This window comes from Solenopsis invicta, chromosome 4 (genome assembly GCF_016802725.1).
Source record: "Solenopsis invicta isolate M01_SB chromosome 4, UNIL_Sinv_3.0, whole genome shotgun sequence".
Taxonomy (NCBI): domain Eukaryota; kingdom Metazoa; phylum Arthropoda; class Insecta; order Hymenoptera; family Formicidae; genus Solenopsis; species Solenopsis invicta.
Genome location: NC_052667.1, coordinates 1,673,830 through 1,695,680, shown reverse-complemented (window position 1 = coordinate 1,695,680; position 21,851 = coordinate 1,673,830). Strand labels below are relative to the sequence as shown.

Here is a 21,851-nt window from a genome sequence, read left to right as displayed (position 1 = left end):
CTTTAATAATATACTAAGAGTAAAAATTATTTGATTCAAATAAATGTATTATTAGTACCATTTAAATAACTTATTTACATTAAACAAATAATATAATCATGTTTTGATTACAGTCTAAGATTATTAAAAGTTTTTGATATATATAAAAAACTTTTAATAATCTTAGACTATAATCAAATTAACGTATAATCAAATTTGATGTATATAAATTTTTGATGTATGTTTTTTTGTATACCATTGTTTAAAAGTATATTATTATTAACATTATAAATTAAAAGTTATATAATAAGTACATTATTATTAATATTAAAAAATTGAATAATAAAGTTAGAAAGTTAATAACGTTTATGATAATTTTGTTAATTTAAATGATTTAACTTTTAACTTTAATTTTAATTTAGTACTAGTTATTTTTTAAAATTTAATTTATTAACTATTTTAATACGTTAAAAATTTATTTATGAAAATTAAATCAAATTTAATTAAAAAAATATATAGATTTACCCAACTCTGATTACAAAAAACTATTATTCTTATAATTTAAAAAAATTATAAATTTTCATGTAATAATACATAACAGAAGTAAAATTTTATGTATATTTTAAGAATATACATATAGTGTTTCAAAATGTACGAATAAAAATATTAAAACAAACTATTTTATTTAATTAATTACTTAATTTTTTGAAACTTGAGTGCACTGTTTTCATAATTCCCTCGCATTGAACGATTTGAACTTTTCACTGCGATTGCGATTGCGACCGAAGCGCTCGCAGTTCGTCCGCCAACTTCAGACGGTTGAAAAGCGCGGGGCGAGTGGCGAGTGGCGAGTCGCGTATTCGAGTAACGACAAGTCGCGATCAATCTTTTGTTAATAAAACGTGCGTTTCGCGGAATTTGCGTGATCGAAATTTGTGCTATTATTGTGCTGCTTACTGAATCCTGTATCACTCTTCTCCGCCTCTCTGTATTTTCGGACGAATCGTCACGTCATCGCGTCGCGTCGCGTCGTACAGTCCCTGCTCTCCATACATGCGTTGGCGCGCTTTTCACGCGCGCAAAAAGGAATCTCAGTTTCTGATCTGTTTTCACGACTGAACGGGCGCATTTGAACAAAACACGTATTTGATTGGAGTAATTCATAGAGACACGCGTTCACGATAGATAGAGCATGCACGGAAAGCGAGGGTCGACCGTCTCGATTTGGCATTCCTAACCCTAACATGCCGCGCGCGATAAATCGGAGTGACGTTGTCGCCGTGAAAACTTTTGACGATGGCCAACGAAACGCCGCGGAGAGCGAGGCGGTCTTGAATCGCGACAAGTTTAATCGGGAAATATCGGTTTGCATAATTAGTCCTGTATTTGTTGTGTTTCAGTAATTAGTGCGCGCTCACTCGTGGAATCGCGTTTTCGCGTGTGTGTGTGTGAGGGAAAGCAGCCACGTAGGATTCCAAGAGAAGAAACCCCGGCCTGGATAATGTCGAACGACGGCGGAGCGACCATGGGGACGGCGGGGGGTGAGTAACCTATCATTTACTTGTTATTTATGAAGTTTACTTTTTATTTACCCACGCGGTACTAATCGCCTGTGACATGCTCGCGTTTGTCGCATCGATCGTTTTATAATCTTTGTGCAATGTTTTACATCAAAAAAATGAATAAATCTCTCTCTCTATCTGTGCCTTTCTATGTGAATATTATTCCATAGAAGCCCAAGTTTTATTAGTTTCTGTAAACGCTATAGGATTATGATAAACGAAGTGAAGTTTCATTTGTAAGGAGTTTCCGTCTGTTATATACATAAATATCGTTAGCAGCCAGATGCCCGTATCGACGAGTATGTTGGAGCGAGGGAAGGGAGAGTATTACTGACGATGAAAGTTAGTCAGACGTCGTGCTTGTTTCGCTTAAGTGACAGTAACTTAAGTATTGAAATGTTACAAATTATTGATAGCACTGTCCGAAGTAATAAAGTTTGATATCCAGGGATACGTACTCAGCGGAAAGGTGACGTTTCAATGACTTCTCACATAAACAAAAAGATATCTTTCATACACTGAGAGAAAAAATTGTTTTAATGAAAAAAAAATACATTTCCTTAAAATCAGATATTTTGATGCAAGCATTTGTTTGTTCAGTTTTAGCAAAAATATTTATTTTTAAAAGTAAGTAGACATATTATCTTAAGTATATAATTCGGTATTTGTACATTTTTTGCATTTAAATAATAATTTTACAAATAAGTTAATAATATTATTAAACTTAATTAAATTGTTTTCTTAGATTAAAAAAAATTTTGAATATAAAAATAGTCTAACGGTAAATATTTTCTAAACTGCAAGAAAAAATAACTTGATTAAAAATTATTTCTTTATTTTATTTATATAAATGTTTTAATTAAGAAATTTTTAACTTGACTTCAAGTAAATAAATTATTATTTCCTTGTTTATTAACAATAAATAAATAATTGTGTTGTCTTAAGTAAAATTTTTTGTTTTACGATATTTTTTCCCAGTGTAAATTTCTAAAAGATATCTTGTTATATTTTAAGATGTTTTGTATTTTTTTTTAATTAATTGCGAAGACAACTTTTAACAATTTAACAATTTTAACAATTTAAAAGATATTTTAGGTAATATTTTAAGTTATTATTTCAAATATCTTTAAAGGTGTCCCAAAAATATCTTTTGAAAATTTAAAAGACATATCTTATGTGACGAATATCTTAAAAATATGTTAAGATGGAGACATATTTTAAAAATATTTCGAAGATAACTTTAATAAGATATTTTTTTAGATATTAACAAAATTTTGATGTTTTCTGGGTTCTTACTGATGTTAGAGATATTATTAAAATATGAAGATGTCATTTGACGTCATCTCTTGCTGGGTAAAATTTATCTCTCAATCTACTTTAAAATAATCGTGACGCCTTTGTGCCGTCTTTCATTTAGTTTTATCCTATGATATTGTTAAATTAGAAGCTAATAAGTTGGACATCTTGTCATGGTTATTTATTGATGCACTGAAAAAAAGAGTTTGATAATGTCGAGTGAAATGATGTCAATTAAAAATATTTGGTTAATATAACCAAAAATAATTTTATATTATATTTAAAAAAAAAATAAAAAAATAATATGACTATATTAAAATTATAATGTTATATTAAAAATAATATAACCAAAAAAATATTATTAAATTTGGCTACCAAATATTTAGAAGAGTAAAATTATTTTTTATTATATTAATCAAATGGTTTTAATTGGCATTATTTCATTCAACATTTGGTAACCATAACTCTTTTTTTAGTATGCTCAATATTTTTATTTTTTTTTGTTTTTTGCTGCGAAGCAAACTGTTGCGTATGGATTTTTTTATACCCCGTGAATGTCACGCATGTATGCTCGGATTACCCTGCTCTTAACGTTTTATTGTTTCTACCGCGTGACGCAAGTAGCTCGAGACTTGAGCTTTTCATAAGACATAATTAATCGCAAATACGAGAAGAGTTCGCGAACGTAGTAAAGGTGACAGCGGTGGAAGAACTAAAGACGATGACAAATATTGACAGATAAAAGAAGGAGACCGGACCGGAGGGTTTGCGATGGCTGTGTGTGTGCAGCTTAATATTAAAGCTAGACTTTCTTCTGCCTCCCTCGTAATCCACCGACGCGCTCTCGTCTTCTATTCTCCCCATTAAACTTGCGCGCGTACTCAATACGCGATTTCCCCGTGAAACTTTTAATTACGAAGACTGGAATTAATATCGCGCCGTAACGGCAGCTATGTATAAAATGATCGTTAGACAGATTATAATAAAGCAGGCGTATTCTCGTACTGAAAAAAGTTTAGTAACAGTCACCAAATGCGTTGAGCAAAATAATATCAATTAAATATTTGATTAATTTAATCAAAAATAATTTTACTTTTTTAAATATTTAATAAGCAACAACTAAATTTAGTAATATTTACAAAATATTTAAAAGTAAAATTATTTTTGGTTTTATTAACCAAATGTTTAATTGAACTGAAAAAAAAGAGTTTTATAACAAATGCCAAACGTTGAGCGAAATAATGCCAATTAAATATTTAATCAATTTAAAAATAATTTCACGTAAACATTATTAAATTTGGCTACTTCCTGAATATTTAGAAAAGTGAAATTATTTTTGGTTAAAGTAACCAAATATTCAATTGACATTTCACTCAACATTTGGTAGCTGTCACCAAGCTTAGCTCTTTTTTTCAATGCGTGTCACAGTCTCGATTATTGATCGCCAGAATAACTACAGCGTCGGTTTTTCAAAGCATATATACTCGTATTTCTACTGAAATACACTACTCGTCAGGAATATTATCTTCATAAACTGGATGATCGACTGACAATCTGAATGGCATAATTGTATTAGCGAGTTGTTGACCATTGATATCGCACAATCTTGAATATATGTAATATTTTACAATTAATTTAGATAACTTGCAAAGTACATTAAAAATTAATATTCGGTAGTGCACAAATTATTCATTAAAAGTTTAGTTCAGTGGAGCGCAATTTTTTTTTTAATTTTTCTTTTGGTTATAAAAAAATCTAACGGGTGGTTACCAATTTTTTTGCACTTATATCTTGCTACGTCCATGATCAAGTGTAAACATTACCGTTACGAAGTTTTTCGCGAGATACTCTCTGCCTGTCCCATGGGTATCCGTGATCTCAGTCTTGACTTAAGTTAATAGGACTTGACTAAAGTTAACAGAACATACGTACACACGGGAAAAAAGAAAACGGAGGAGAGGGAAACAAATAGAGCCGAAATTTTTATTTTCTATCAACTATTTTTATTTTATACCGCATTAATGATGTCTGTGCGCAATTCAATCGATTAAAAATTAGAATATTTAGAGTTGAAAGTACGTATTTGTCGCGATTACGAAATTAAGTATCGTTTGCGCATAACGAAGCAGACGTGCGACATTTGTCGGCCGAAACGTAAACTCGAGTACCGTTACCGTGATTTCACAGAGTTACGAGGAAGAGCGGAGGGGAGAGGGGCGTGGCTAATTAGGTAACTCTGCTAAACTTCACGTATTTTAATAATTTCAACCGAGATTCAATAGACGTACTCCGCGCAATAATAAGCGCGCTTATAGCGCGGCGTGCATTCGCGTTCCGCTTGATGACGGATCTCGTGCTCACACGCGAGGCAACTAAATTGGCCAAAGTTACTGTGAATTTCACGCCCCGGTGTAAAGCAGCTCGGAAGGAAAATTAAAGAGGATGCGACTGTGTGTGCGCGGGGCGAAGCACGCAAGAAGCGGATGAAGAAAACGTAGCGCTGTAATTTCGCGCTTCGTAAGCTCTCTAGACAGACCACGATGTACTCGCGCAACTCGGCGTCGGACTCGGCAAAAACCGGTTTAGTAACCGAGGTTTAATTGTCTGTCTTCGAAGGTCTAATAGTTCTCTCTCTCGCGCCTGTCTTAATCAGATAACGAAGAAATTAATTGTAAATCGCAGTACGATTTCTTTCGCGTTTATCACGAGCGAGGGTTCCTACGGGGAAATTAAACGGATGAAATCAACATTAATCAGAACAATAGAATTAATTACTCGAGTTACATTATCCATATTATTAGTGGGCTCTCACTACATTGATAAAGAAGATAATTATGACCGAAGCGCCATTAAAGATCGTTGAATCTTTCGAATATACAGAGATACAATATTATAATCGTCTGTAGTTTAACCCATGGCATTATGAAATAAATCGCACAAAGAAAGAATTTTAAATACACGTGAAATAACGTTAATCAAGATGCTTTGTCAGAATATTTCCCGGAGCTTCTTGAGCTCGAGTTTTCCAAATGTTTACACAGCGCCGAGGCGAGCGTCGGCGTAAAGACGACAACGTGTTGTACGTATGCTTTAAAACGACAACGTTTCTCGCGCAAGTCAGGAGCCAGAGAGACACATCACTATTAAACTCTCTGCCCGAGCTAGACAAAAATGTATATGCGCGCACGGCTTGCTCTTGTTAAGCGTGCAATAGGCAGCCTGGGACGCTTAGTCCGCATGGGGCAACAAAACACACGGGAACTTCTAGGGAACTTCCGACCGTGGCTTGAAATCTTGTTAAATAATTTAGCTCTTTTGTGTACCCTCCTCCAGCTTCTTCCTCAAGCTTGCTGCACGCCCGGCTTCTCTAAATGTAAAATACGCATGACTAAGCTCTTTATTGTGACTTGATATCCCATTTGCTGAAAGCGCTCTGTTGCAATTGGGATTAATAATCTCTCTCTGTATTCTCTCTCTCTCTCTCTCTTTTTCTCTCTTTACCTCTCTTTGCTCCTTTGTCTCGTTACATCGCCGTCGAAAACTATTACGCAACCGAAAAAATCCGCGCAGCTTTGACATAGATGTACTTATGAGAATTTTATGACTTAATGGATGCTTTTCATTTATATGGCTTTTAGCGATACTAATATCTATTTGAGCTAGCTTCGATTCGCATCGATAGTTGCAATACGATAAGAGAGTGAAAAGCATCTATTATACTCGTGAATTGATGTCAACGTTTTAAGTAATGTAAAAATATCTGTAAAACGTTTCCGAGCTTTTAATGTTTTTTTAACAATTTTTATTATTTTTAATGTGTTTGCTCCTTTTCAAATTGAAAGAGTAATAACATTTTGTGTAATTCGATTCTCCATTATTTAGTCATGTTCTCTCTTATAATATAAAATGTTATTAGTCGAAGTTTGAATAATGTATAATCATAAAAGTGAATCAATTTTATATTAAACTTTTCTATGTAATTATTCTTAATTTTATTTAATTATTTTATAATTTATTTAAATTTGTTTTTAAATACCATTTTATCTATTTAGACAGAGACACGTTATTTCTAGACACCATTAGATATTTTTAGTTAATATTTTCAATTTTAACGCGAGAATTATGTCATTTAATTGTGTTCCGACAATAATACTTATTATAATATCAAATCGTTCCTAATGTCTTAAAAGTTAGATTTAGATTATTCATTGTGCTTATAATAAGTTCTACAAATGAAATTATCATTTCTTGAAATAGTTAATTTTCTTCGTCGTCATATTTCTGTAATTATTTAAATGATTCCATGATTTTAATATAAGATGTGAGCCATTTTAATTTCTTTATATTCTATTTTTAGAAATAACTCAATCTATTTATTGATTCTTATATAAAAGGACAGTCCGTTTTTATACTTAATATTATAGTCTGATATTAATGCAACATGCAAATTGTATTCGATAACGATTTTTGTTATACGAAGAGTCAAATTTTTTTAAGTTTAGGAAAAGTAATTAAGGTTTTAAATTTGTTTTTATCCTTTTCTTATTAGATCTAGTGTTTTGCTCAATTATTTAAATGTTGTATTCAATCATTCATTTTTATAATGTTAAGAAGTCGATCGCAAAGTGCTGAGAAAAATTATTTTATCACTGATTTTTGTACTTTTTATTTTATCGTTATCTACGTGAAAATTATTTTATGTCTTCATAATGCATATAAATGTAAAAATAGCACACAACGAGAAAATAGTATGACCAGAAAAATTTTCTTTCTTTTCTTTGCCCGTATTTGAGATTTCAACGAGAAGCAAGAGACTCGCGGAAGTTGCCAGGTTAATTGAAGTTCGTACGAGTTTAGTCGCGCTAAAAGGGAGCTAACCCCGCGAGAGGCAGATGAAGAAAAGGTGGGTGACTTCCGCGAGTAGTGGCGGAGACGACATAAGGGCCGGCACAAATAAGGGACGGACCGTCTCTCAATGGGAGTCGCGTCGCGGCCGCCTCGTTGCATTTAAGTATAAAGTTACTAATGGATGTAGCGGGGTTGCGCGCGACGCAACGCAAACAGCTGGCAGGTCTCGGTATATAGGCGACGACAAACATGGTTAGGCGATATAACTCGCCTGCTAGAAAGTGGAAATGGCGAAAACCGAACCGGTCGTGTTTGCTTGTAATTTTGAATACGATACGAGAAATACATAATAATAATAATTAGCGAGATGCAAGCGTCCGGTGGCCGACCGCGGAATTTTATCTTGCAGAATATGCCGTCTGCGTTTAACTCCCTATTAATGGCGCCAATCGAATAAACTTTGGGTTGAAGACACATACGGAATAATGCACACACCTTGTCTTTTCTACATCTCGTCGGAATGGGCAATGAATGGCGTTGTTAAATGATTTCTGCGAAGATGCCACGAGTTTTCTCACGTCGATTGGTATCTATCTGTCGGTCTGTGTACTTTAGGTGTTGTATAGAACGTAATATGCATTAATATATTTTTTATCAAAAGGTAATCGTATCGGAATCGTAGCCAAGCAAATTCTTTCAGATTTGAAAACTCGATTTTTGATATCAATTTACGAAAGTAATTAAGAAATTCAAGTAGTAAAAATTCTTTTGGGCAGAAACATATATTTTAATTTTATGTATTTAGTCTTATCCTTCGCTATATAACCTTACTGTAAGATTAAAGCTCTTTTGGAAAACTTTGGTCGGTAATCTCGCGGTACTTTACGAGCGATACTGCATTATTGCTACTCATATGCAGCATCCGCAAAGTTGCAAAAGGAAAGTTCCCTCGGGTAATAGAGGTGGTCGCCTATTAACAATTCCGTATACACATTTTTGGGTCACGAGTAGCAAGATAGAGACTGCGACCATTACGCGGGTCCGCTCGTTGTGGCGTAAATGCACTAAGAAGCCAGTACGGCGGCGGGCAGAATGAGCCCGGCGCCCAAGCCTAAGCTTCATTAAGAACTTACTCGGCCGTCCAATGGTCGTGTTTGTTCACTGAAGTTCCGGGCGACGTTGGGTAAGGGTCTAATACATGTTTACACATGAGACGACGACTTTACGTCGTTGTACCGCCATTTACATTATCCGACGTGGTGGCCGCTCACGTTACGGTGTAAGCCGACGTTCTTTAAAATTTAATTACGTGGCCGCGGCCGACTTTGAATGAATCTCCCGTGAACTTCGAGTAGGTGTGGCGCTCTCATTACGGGTCTTAAGAACGCCTAAGAGCTTCCATTATGTAAGATTTTTTACCGGCCAAGAAAAAGAAAAGGAGGGGGGGGATGGGGGTGAGAAAAAGAGAGAGAGACGGAAAAATTAAGTTGCGCGGCGCCGCTAAGTACGCTTAAGCGTCCGTAGGGAAAAATGGAATAAGAGACGCATCTTAGTTTTCCCGAAGTCCTTAACAAGCACCGCGAAAAAGGCCGAGAGCCGCGCGACGTGCCCGATAAATTACGCTCGCGTTCCGAAATTCTCGCGCTCGACGTCGCGCGAGCCGGAAGAATGGAGCGATTAATGAGCGCGCTACGTTCCACGCGTCTCGCTCTCTCGAAGTCTTTGCACGAATACCGCGAGAACACGCAGACGATGCAATCCAATGAAACTGTCGTTTACGTATACGTGAACGGCGTGTCGATGCCGCCGATAGTATCCCGGAGATACATCGATCACCCTTCTCGGCCTCTCGCGTCATCATTCCGTCGAATGAGGGGCGAAAACTCCGTTCTCGTATCTGACTCGACTCACATTTCACTTATTAAAAAGTCGACATTGAATTTTATTGTGACAGAAACTTTTTAAGAATTTGAACTACTTAATTGTAACCACTTTTTAAAAATTATTTTAGAGATTGATATGTTTTAGAAGCAGTTATAAGACCCCAGATACGTTGCCCTTGGGCGCGAACGTGTGGAAACTGGATATCGTGGCTGAACTAGCGAGTGCCACCGCTACGAACAATGATTATTTTTCATTGTTCGTAGCAGCTTTCGAGCTTTATTTCCGGGTTTTCTTTATGAGACTTATTGAGATTTTTGCGTTGTGTAAATACCCGCGAGCGCATCCGCGATGACGTAGTTGAAATTGCTCGATAGCTATCCCCCAAAGGAAATTTTCATGCGCGAAACTCTTTTCCGGTAATTGAGTCAATATTTTCTCCCTGACGTTGAAAAAGTTTTAATCGCCTTGTCTGGTGCACCTGAAATTGATAGCGACAAAGACCGGATTGGCAATCGTACGAATGAAAAATCTTTAATTTTAATAGATCGTTTTTAAACAGATTTTTTAATTATTTAGAGCAAGCCGGTTTTAATATATTTGTAAAAAAAGTGTTGTTTCAATATATTTATTATATATCAATATTGAATATAACACATGCGAAATTAAGCGTAATATTTAATTATAAATAATATGCAGATGAAAGAGTTTGATAATAATAATTAAATCTAGATAATAGTTACTAAGATCTGGTAAAATCATTTTAATTAAATGTTCCAATATATAATAATATATATTTATATATGTATACGTCCGAATATTTAATAATATTTAGTAACCGTTTGATAACCATTTAGTAACCGATTGTTTATTATAAATTGTATTTGATTACTATTAATATAATTACTAAATATTTGATTATATTAATTAAATATTTTAATTGAAATTATTTTATCGAAACTGTATTATTATTACTAAACTTTTTTTTTCTGCGGTATGTGAAAGAAAGAAGAAGTTTCAAAAACATAATATCTGAAAGTTTGCATCTAGAAGTTTTAGAAGTTAACATTATCTCTCAGCCGACTAAATTAATAATCCCTTTTTTTTGACAACAACTTTCTCAATTCGCCAACAGACGGTAGACTTTGTAAGCTTAAATGTACCCGTGTCACAAACATTCTGCAAACCATTAAAAAACAAAGTTGATATTACGGGCCGATTAATTTTCAATTTAAACTGACTGTAGTTTATTTTTACATCTGAATAAGCGTACAAATATCAAGCCGCGCGGTGATAAATATAATTTATTTGCTCAAAGTCTTTTATTAACGATCCATCCGTGATCCTGTTTTTTTCTCGAATGTATTATACATGCATGCGTCGACGAGAGACGAGAGATACGAGGACGAGGGCTCGGTGTCGCGCAGGGGTTAAATTGAGCACGATTAACGTTCGGGCGATGCTCCAGCGCGGCGGCGGCGGCGGCGGCGCGGATTGTAGTGAATGAATCACTGGGAATCGTATACACTGGTATTATGAACGACAAGGGGGTGCGTTACACGCTCGTTCGCCACCGCAACGAGCGACAAGAGCAGAAGCGCGCTTGTAAATTTGACCGCGATATATTCGTGGCAATGGTAGAGCAATCACCCGACAGCGTCTGCCCGCCTGAACGTAATGAACGATTTAAGTTGGATTCATTGCCGATACGACTATCGTATCGCATTAGCGCTCCTCGTATCGAAAGGGATCGCGTTCAATTTCGTCCCCATCGAGTCGCACTTTATTTTCTCGTTTTGCAATGTCCACCGTCTACGTAGATTTCGTAATATTATGCGAAACACAGAGTGAGAAGAAATGTAGGTTCATTCGCGAGATGCTGCCGTACACAAGCTCGTCGCTTTCGTCGCAACTTCTAACAAGAAAAAGTCTCCATCTCGGAAATTCAAAAAATTATGAAACTTTGGTAATGCGTAGAGAGCATCCTGATATGTAATAAACTATTGTCCATTTAAAATTTCGTTTTATCTTCTTTTGTTGGCGAGCGATAATAATGAAAAAATGGACAAATTCTTCAGGAATTAATTTATTCCTTTAAGATGAATTCGGACAGCAAAAAAAGTTTAGTGGAATTTAAAAATGCAGGAACGTTGAATTATGAATCTCCTGCCTTACATGCTACACTATTTCTTCTATTGATAGATGACGTTATATATTATTTGTTTATGATATAAACAGCGCGTTAATTAATTTACCGTGCTCTATTGAAAAATTGTGATGAGTGGCTAAATCAAATAGAAAATATTCTGTATTGTAAAATTTCTATCAAGTATTGTACATATTTGTTGCTACCTAGCGTTTATTTTATTTAAAATCATAAAAAAAGCATAAAAAAGCATGTTCAACATATTGTAAAATTGTTGAAATTTCACTATACAGTGCAGTAGAAAGAATCAAACATACTTTATATTTTACTATGTTAAAATATAAAATGTGCGTGGTAGATATTAATAAATCAGAGGAAATCACATAAAATTCTTCGAAATACAATGTTGTCCCCTACGACTACCTTGATATTTTATGAGAAAATTCTCTCCGTGCACGCGCGGTACCAATATGTTTCGCGTGCTTTTTTCTTCGCCTCTCGCGGGGAGAGAAGCGGGCACGATGATATACTTTTCCGAAAACACTGTTGTCCGACAACGGTTGGTCGGGGTCTATGCGGGGTCTATGCGGGGTGCATGTGTATACAAGAGAGTCCGCATTATATATTTATACCTGTAAGCCGAGCGTTTGCTGGATATTTACGACAGATTGTCCAGCTAAGCGGCTTTGCAGTTCCAATATTCTCGAAAGAGGCTGCTTTCCGACGAGACTTCCGCTCGCTCGCTCGCTCGCACGCCGACGCGACGGGAAGAATATAGTTTTATACGACGTCGTGTACGGTGCATTACCGCTTGCAAAATAAATCTCGTAGTCGATACCGCGGCGATCCGCCAACTTAGCGATAACAGCCGCTGTTGTAACGGTGTAGTCGTTCATGAAACAAAGGGAAATTCCACGTTTGTTTCACAGAAAACCGTATTTGTTCGAATATGACTACCATTAGTCGTTACTTGAGACTGTTTGCACTTAAAAAGCGTAACATTGATAATGACATCGATATCTCAGCATCGCGGATTCAAGAGTTAGCTTGTTTATTTGTATGTTATAATACGGAATGGATATTATTTTTATTTAAAATTATCCTAAGTGAAACCAGTACTAACTATCCGGATAAAAAAAGTCTGTACTCTTTTTCTGTAACTCGATCATTTAGAGATCAACATTTGTTTTTAAATGGTATGATATATTAATGTAATTAATAAAAAACGAATTCAACCATATGGAATATGTTGACTTTAAGATAATTTTAAACATAAAATATTACACTAATCTTGTAAAATATCTCTGGTTTTTAATGATACGAAAAAAAATTGTTTCCTGCTGCCTATCATATCTGTCCCTTTGAAACTAACAATTTTTTTCTTTGGTACTTTTTTTGCGCCATTGAAAACCACAGAGATATTTAAAATGATCAAATTACAGAAAATGTAGAATTAAATATAAATATATATAATTATATATAAAATATGATAAAATCATCGTTGTTGTTAGCTGTACGTTAACCAAGCTTATCTTGACGAAACTTGAAATATTTTGACTTTGTGATAAAGTATTTTGCTATTACAAAGCTAATCATCGATAACGAGACGTAGATAAGGCAAAGTGGCAATCTCTGTTGTCTCGACATGTTTGTTTGTGGAACAGGGCAATCTCGCGATATTACGTGGTGAACAACGAACCGTTTGTATTCTTTGTTATTACGCATTTATTCTTCGTCAAGGGAGGGAAACGATGAACGGCAAGAATATGTCGCTAACAGTATTCTAGCAGCTGTTATTAATCCATTCGTTTGTCACGGGCGCTTATCTTGTACGACTCTTTTCATCCCCGGTGTCCCTTTGCGGATATTTCCTCTTCTTTTCGCTGCTCACGCGCGTTATAATCCTGCCAGTTTGTTCGCGGCGATTACAGAAACATTGCATTTACATCGTGGAGCAATTCCTTTTCCATAATATCTTCAGCGAGTTTATGATACAACGAATACCGTCTCGTGCACCTTGCGCATCTTTTTCATTTTGACTGCTCAAATAGGTATTTCGCTATTATATTACGTGTATGTTAATAAATAACAATATTTTCAGCGATCTCAGTTATTAAAAATGGCTTAATACCAATTTTGTGCAATGTTGTAAAATTCGAAAATCTTGTATACTTTCTCACGCGGCTCTCAATTGATTTACGAGATCACAAAGGTAATGATTTGCTCTCGCGCGGTGCTATTGCTCTCTTTGGTACAGTAGAAAGGTTAAAGGAGTTAAAGAGAGAGAGAGAGAGAGAGAGAGAGAGAGAGAGAGAGAGAGAGAGAGAGAGAGAGAGAACACGGTTAAAATACGTTTTTCAAGACTGGTGGACATATTTATTTCTCCACCCTTTATCTTCACACGGTACCGGGGGCACTCGGATAGCCGCAGGACGTTCGGAAGCGGCAGACTAGCCGTAATCGATCGGGTCGAGCCAGTGATTAGCGTGTAATCGAATAAGGCCGAGCGATCGTCGATTAGCGATAACCGATAGCCATCCCGTTAGGTAACCGATAAATTGCTGCACACACTCACGTACCAACACTCACCCGTCGCCCCGGGCTGCTGTATAATCCGAATCGAAGACGGAAGAGAAAGAGAGAGAGAGAGAGAGAGGGAGAGGGGCGCCCCGAGATTGGGACCCCCTCGAATTCCATGGCGAAGCTGTAAGTCGCCATCGGACGACGAGGCAGCTGCTGCGAGTTCTCCGTTTAATATTCTGCCTAATTCAGCAAATAGCAATGCAATGGGACGCAAGGATTCGGCGATGGATTGCCCGAATTGTTCCGCTCAACGGTTTCGCATTTACGTTTCGCGAAATGAACATTGCTATTGGCATCAAGATCGACGTACAGGTACAAAGCAATAAATCGTAGGCTAGTCGATCGCGATACTATGTTCAAACTATCAGAATCACGTATAGCCTTTCTTTACATGAAAATAATTGATATTTCTCCAATAATTAGAACCGGCTGTAAAATAAAAAAAAATCTTTGTTATTGGAAAAGAGTATGCGTGGATTTAAATATAACGATCAATGTTACATTGTCTTATTTCGAATTGTATTTAATTTATTTTTGGAAAACTTTCTCGGTCGGTTGATTGCATTTCAATCTAAAATGTGCTCTCTCTCTCTCTCTCTCTCTCTCTCTCTTTCTTCTGTATTCGGTAAAGGTGTCACGCGAAATTCTATTCTCTACAGCGGAATCCTGAGATGCTTTAACCGGCAAAAATCGGTCCGCACTTTAACGCTCGCAGATTAACAGAAAATTTATCATGACGATTTATATACGCGCGGTTTAAAGGGCGAATCTGCGAAAAACAGGGGAAAAACAAACACGATGTGGGTTGGGATACACCCTCTTACTCCCGGCGCGCGCTCCGTCATGGAGAAACCCGTAAGAAAACAGGAAACCGACTCGCTCACGCTTCTTCGACGTTTCTCGCAAAAAAGAAGGAAAAGTGCTGCTGGGGGAGAATTTCAGTTCCTTCTGTTTGCTTGTCCCTAAGGGACGCGTGAGAAAGACGACGGTTAAACGTTTCATGTCGACGGTTCTCGGTACAATCCTTCGTATTCATAGATAGGCGTTATTTTACTTGTTGCCGCGAATATCATGACTGAAATGCATTTATATTGCTACGAGTACCTTATTCTTTTAAAGTATTATTGCTACTTATTATGCCATATAAGAAGAAAGATTATTACTTGAAACTGCAATGGGTAAGATAAGCAAATAGAAAGAAACCACGGATTTTATTAAGCTGCAAGAATAAAAGAAATAGATTTAAAAGCTAAATTATATGCAGGATTCAAGAGAACTTGATGAAAATCTTGTTACGCTTTATCAATGATAAAAATGTAGTTTATTTAAAAAAATATTATATTTCTGTAAATTTTGCATTTAATAAAAATTTACAAATATATTACAAATATAATTTTGATTTGACTTGCAGTCTTCTTGCTAATTAGTACATTTATTTAAAATCTATCAGTAAATTAAAAATCTTTCAAGTTTAGTCTCTCCTTCACGACTGAAGATCGTGGTCTTTATTTGCACAGTAATACTTATATGCCATTGTCTTTTACGCGAGATGTGATAATTAGTTAAAAAAAGTTGATATGTTTTGCACTGAGAAAAAAGAATTGTTAACTTGATTAAATTTTTCAATTTGATTAAATTTCTTTAACTTAAATACATAAATACTTAATGCTAAATAAATACATAAATATTGAAGAGATTTAATCAAGTTGAAGAATTAAGTTAAGTTAACAACTTTGTTTTTTCAGTGTGGACGAATTTGAACCTGGATTTTTGACATAGAGAGCAGACATATTTTTACACTACGACCATCACACATTCTTTAGAACATGTCTCATTTTTCTACCTATTCCTAATCGACCGCTTCTTTTTCGAACGTGTAACTAATAAATGTGGGCCTGCGTACGCGATATCGCAGTTAAAATTGGAGAAGTTCACTTGTAAATTTACGTCGCGAGACAATGCACAGGCCGAGATATCGCACGCTGTAATTTCGCTTCATTGCTTCCCAAGCACGACGCCGGCGGTAGAGCCGATGAAAATTTAGTTTTTTTTTTCCATGCCTCTTTCACCCAACCTCCTATCTTATCGCTCCTTTCTTAAATACTTCATCTTCCTCGTTTCCCACGAACTGTATAGGGGCGGATCTATTATACGTGGAAACGATTACACTGGAACTAAGGCTTTACACTGTCGATATGTCGAATATTTGAAATTTATGTCAAGCGAGATAAAGTAGAGAGAGGCGTGCGTTTCGTTTGTTTTGGACATGATCAAAATTACAATGCTCGAGAAAGTTCAAGTTTTATCCTAATTTTATTAAAAAATAAAGGTAATTTTATATTGGTAAAATATGTCAATATAAATATAGCTAGTTACAAATTTGATGCTCTCATTGAAATTCTGAAAAAAAAAGTGATCTGAAAAGTTAGGATCCATTTCCGAGTCTCTGCTCTCTCCATCGGTTCGTATCTCTCTTTTTCGTTGCATGTAAATTTCCTTTCCGTTATACACGCTCTTTCGCCGTGAGCTACTTTTTCCTTCTCTCTTCGAATTTCTCTATACGTGTGTCGTGAAGGATGGCACGATGTAGCTACGACGATGCGATTTGAAATTCAACGATGCCGGACGCGACGCGCGCACTGCGGCCGCTCGTCTTTCTTGTGTCGGACCGTTGTTCCGTTGCCACAGCTGCGGGTACCAAAGCTATTGCGTGTCCTCGCGAGATGTACTGTCCTTCCGGTTAGATTTCGCGAGACTGGCGTTACCGGAGTACAAATGTTACCGATGTCTTTCGGACATTTTGTACGCGCCGTCGAACATACTTTCGAGCAATTAAGCTTTAAGAAGCTTAACCCGAGAGTGCTGCTTACATTATTCCGACATTAACACTAATCTGGATGAAAATTTACATAATCAAGAATTTTTTTTAGATTTTGCTACTTCATAGATTGTAAAGTGTTAGAATACTTAAAACTTAAACAGCATTTTAATAGAAAAAATCTTATTAAACATTACTTTAAACTACTTAAATTTTAATAATGCAAAAACTGTGCTAAATTTGAATTAGTACCTGGGTGAAAGTTACACTTGCGATATCACTTTAAGGTTTAGTATATAGATGAGACAAACGAGACAGATGAAATTTAATCATTTGAGAACTACGATATGTATCGATCTAGCTTAGAAATGTTTATTTATTTATTTATTAAATAAAATAGTTTCTTCCGACAACACATTCGAGTCATCTCTGATGTACGTTCGCAACTTTTCTTCTTCAGTGTTTAAAGGATAACTTCACATCGCCATTTTCCGCTCATATGCCCACTGTAGTAGTTTTCTTTTAAAGAAGAGCGCTGTTCACTAAAAGGTTCTTCTAAAAATTTATAAGATTTGAAACGACACAAATATTCTATGCTTTTTTTTAAAGCGTGCACTTTCTATATTCACATGTATGTATTATTTTTCAAAATATGACTTATAATTCATGTTATTAATATTTATGTTACTCTAGCGGGTGTCTTCGTGATACAAGGATTTTTTGTTTCCAATCGTCGTTGTTCATTATTTACAAGAATCAATTTCGACATACGAGAGTCACGTATGTGGGGCAAAACGAATTGCAGGAACGTGGGATATAACATCTCTTCCATCACCATTATAATCGACCAGAGTTGAACTCTCCTCCCATCAACTTTGAGCTTTATTGCATTAGCAATGCAACGTCGATCGGGCGCAGCGGCGCAGATGGTCTTTCGTGATATCGTATCGTTTTATCTAACGTCCTTGGCACGAGTTACCGTGAAAACGAGATTAAGGATAACGAGGACGAGAGTAAGAATGGAAGGGGGATGCACGAAGTCGAGAGGATGAAATAGTGGGAGAGAGAGAGGGAGACGGTTTTCTTCGAGCGGTACATCTTCAGCTACATAGTTACTAAAGTTAATGGAAAGAAGTCGAGGCAGCTTCTCGCGCATTAACAATTCGAAAGGCCCTCCCCTGTTCCACCCTGTCTTTCTCCCCTTTCTCCTTTTTCTCGTCAAAGTCGCGCGCCGTAAAATTCTCATTCGAAATGTAGAAAGGCAATCGCGACGGCACACTTTGTCACCCTCACCGCACCGTTTTGCGCCGTTTCGCGTTTCGTTAGCGCCGTAATGGCTGATGAATAATCCCCGGCAAATGAATTAAGAAAAAAGATGTCGTCGAGCCAGAGCGGGCACGGCCTCCTCCATCCTACAGCCGCCGTCGCCGCCGCGCCGGTCGGCTTCTTTTCTCGTCTGAGTTATAAATTTCCGGGCTATGCCGGTAGTTAATAGAGACAATGAGAAAATGAGGTAGCCCGCTATCGCTGAAATATCGCCCTCGCCACTCTCGTAAATCTGAGATTCATCTTATTTAAGCGCGAGGCACGTTCAATGTCACCCTCCCCCTGCTCCTTAAATAATCTTTTTCGCGCCTGGAATTAATTAGGTTGCTCGTACAAGCCGGCGCTATGTCACGTCTTCTAACGAAGGGTCAACGTGAGGGGAACACATTCGCGTATTACACGTAGCTAGAGACGATGCAGCTTTTAATCTTTTTTAATAATAATTTAATAGCTCGAGACAATATTATTTCAGCGAGAGTCGACAAACAGTATTTTATTTGAATATTGCACATCTGACATAAATACGTATAAAATAACAAATATATATGCAATTTCCTTTTTACGTTGTTATCTTTATTCATCTTCTATTGACATTACATGTAATTTCCTCGATACAATTGGTTACATACGTAGTAATACACAGGCAGCAAGAGTTATTAAAGATGATATCGAACGAGTCAATAATTTATCCCAGTGGCAATCCGTTTCTCGTTGTCAAGCGTAAGACAAATGTGCAGACTGATTGTATTTAAGGGTATCATGGAAATCCGCAGTTAGAAGGGTGTGACCGAGCTCTTAATCTTTTCCGTGGTCGATTGCGCGGAGGAGTGAGCCAGTGCAATTCCTTCATCCCCCTTCATTAATTATAGAGCTCGTTTGGGGAGTTAATTGCTGCTACGATACGTGTGAAATGTTAATGATCCGGACGAGGTGTCGACGGTGCCGCCGAGGTTAATACCGAGCTTCTATGTCGACGTCTTGTAGAAACACGTTACAGTCTGATTCTGCAAAAAATTCGCCAATTTAAGTTAAAATAATATAAGTTAAAATAAATAATATCAAACAGTATAATCTGATAATAATGTCAAGAATTGAAACGAAAGATTCTTAGTGCTTTTTCTTAAATTTTGTAAGTGGTATAATTTAAAGCATCGCGCATTTAGTACATGTATCTAATAATTAACTGTATTTTTTGAATATTGACTAGCCATAAGAATGTTGATAGAAAAAATTAGATTATTTATTTATTGAATAATGAAAAAAATAAGGGATAATCTAATCAGTGATATTTAAATAATAACATAATGTACAAGTATAATAAAAATAATTCTCTTCTAGGTGAAATGTATTATCTTTTTAGATAATTTTACATTATATTATTTATTTGTAAATGAAATTACACGTGACAACAATTGTGTCAACATGAAGTACGATCGTATCGAGATTTTTTGCAAGAATACTTCGACAATATTTTTGCAGAAAATTTCAATTGTCGCAGTAGAGATCGTAAAATATTGGGGAAAAAAATCGATGCGATCGATGATACACTCTTTTTTTTCCTTGTGACGCGTTACGTCTCGCGTTACTGATTCGCGGGGAGTGTCGTTAAAAATTGATCCGTCGGAGTAAATGCCGGATGAAGTGTACAGAACGGTCGACGGTTTTTACACCGGATTTTGGTATCAGGCAAATCCCAGCTGCGTCAATAATCGACGCGTCCATCGTTCACCGTAGCAATTTTACGAGCCTCGTTATCACTCGCGCGGACCGACGTGACGGTATCGCCGAAAAGCCTCCTCCCGTCCATGGGCAGCTGCGGTTCCGAACCGGGACTAATTCATGGATTCGAGAGAGATTAATTGGTAGAGAATTAAAAGTGCCGCGCGCCGTTGCGCGCTGTCAGCGTCGATATTACGGCGCGACGAAAGAAAGCGCTCTTTTTTTTCCACGTCCATTGACATGCCAGCGTTTTTAGACACGACCGAGAGAGAAATTGACTGATGCATTCGCATTTGCGTAAATAGCGTAACGGTTGAATATATTTTAGAAAAAAAACTAGACGAGATACTGAAAAACAACAATTTTTTTACATTTTCGCGTTTTATAAAAAAAAATAAATAAAACGCTCCACGACAAAATTAATTACGTTGCAACATGCCTGCACAAAAAATAAAATTAAGATGGTATCTCCAATTTTTTTGAATTTCTTTTTTTGTTGTTAATTAAAATAATAATGTTAATAATTCTTTCTTTGAAAGCTTTGCGCTTGCACATTATGAGTAATTTAGCTTTAGAAATCAATATGAAAAAAAGTTGACTCTTTTATACTCAGATATTATATTTTGTATGATATTGTAAAATTAAGATATTTTAAAATATTTCCATAATAAATTTTTTAATGAACTTAGAGCCAATTTTTTCTGAGGGTAGCGAAGAATTTTCACAGAATAATTAAAATTTTAGAGACCATATTATAATTTTATATGATACATTCAACATTATTGAAATTTTATTTTAAAATTCTAAAGAAATATCTCCACAGACACACATGCCCACTACTGCGAATAATAGGAATACAGGCGCAAGTATATAAGTATGGCACTCAAAGAAATGGAGCAAACGTATTTTCTTACGTAATCGACCCAAGAATGTGATGCATTGACCAATTTATCATCGCGGTAGCATTATACGTTGCTCTGGTCGTTGTAATGGAACAATTTTTACTACCACATACGGTTATCTTCTCTCTTGCCAATTCTTCTTCGATTTACTCTTAGATGCCATGGAATATCACACATACGTATATCCGGTTGTTTAACCGCGCAGTAGATTATACGAACGTGAGATTTGAACTAGTGCCGAATGTTCCGCGTCGCCAATGATTTTCAGTTGGATAAACGGACCGAATGCTCGGCGGAAGGAAGCGACGCGGGAGAAAAGTTGCGAAAACGATCGTCCCGCACGGCGCATACTGTTCATGACCGGTCCGAGGAAAACTTTGATCGTTCAGGACAAAGCGAATTCCAAAAAGGAAGCGCGCGAGCGAGAGGGAAGAGGGATGAGAAAGGGATGGGAGGCAAGAGCGCGGAGCCTGTGTCGCGAGAAAAATAGAGAAATACTTGTACGCAAGAACGAACGTGACCCACCCTCTGGGATGTTCCGAACTTAGGCAATAAGGCGACAGTCAGTTGCAGAAGGTCGTGCGGATAGTTTCGGAAACTTGCCGCGCGCCAGCAGCCGTATTCCGGCTCTTACATTTCGGTAATAATCCGTTGCTATTTATTAACCCTATTCTCTTGATTCGCGTCTGTTCTTTCCGTCTCGCTCGCTTTCCTCACCTTCGTCTGGTAAGGGCAATTAAGGGAAACTCGCGCATAAAGCGCACAAACTTTTCGAGTGTTAAGAAGTTCAC

At 36.5% G+C, this 21,851-nt stretch overlaps 1 long non-coding RNA gene across 2 annotated transcripts in view; it reads left to right on the top strand.

The window, feature by feature from the left end:
• Positions 1–21,851, top strand: part of LOC105195748 — a 56,580-nt gene that overhangs the window by 3,131 nt on the left and 31,598 nt on the right. For both annotated transcript variants that reach the window (XR_005574497.1, XR_005574496.1), the window contains one exon: positions 1,380–1,520. This is a non-coding gene — a long non-coding RNA (uncharacterized LOC105195748). The remainder of the gene's footprint in view (positions 1–1,379; positions 1,521–21,851) is intronic.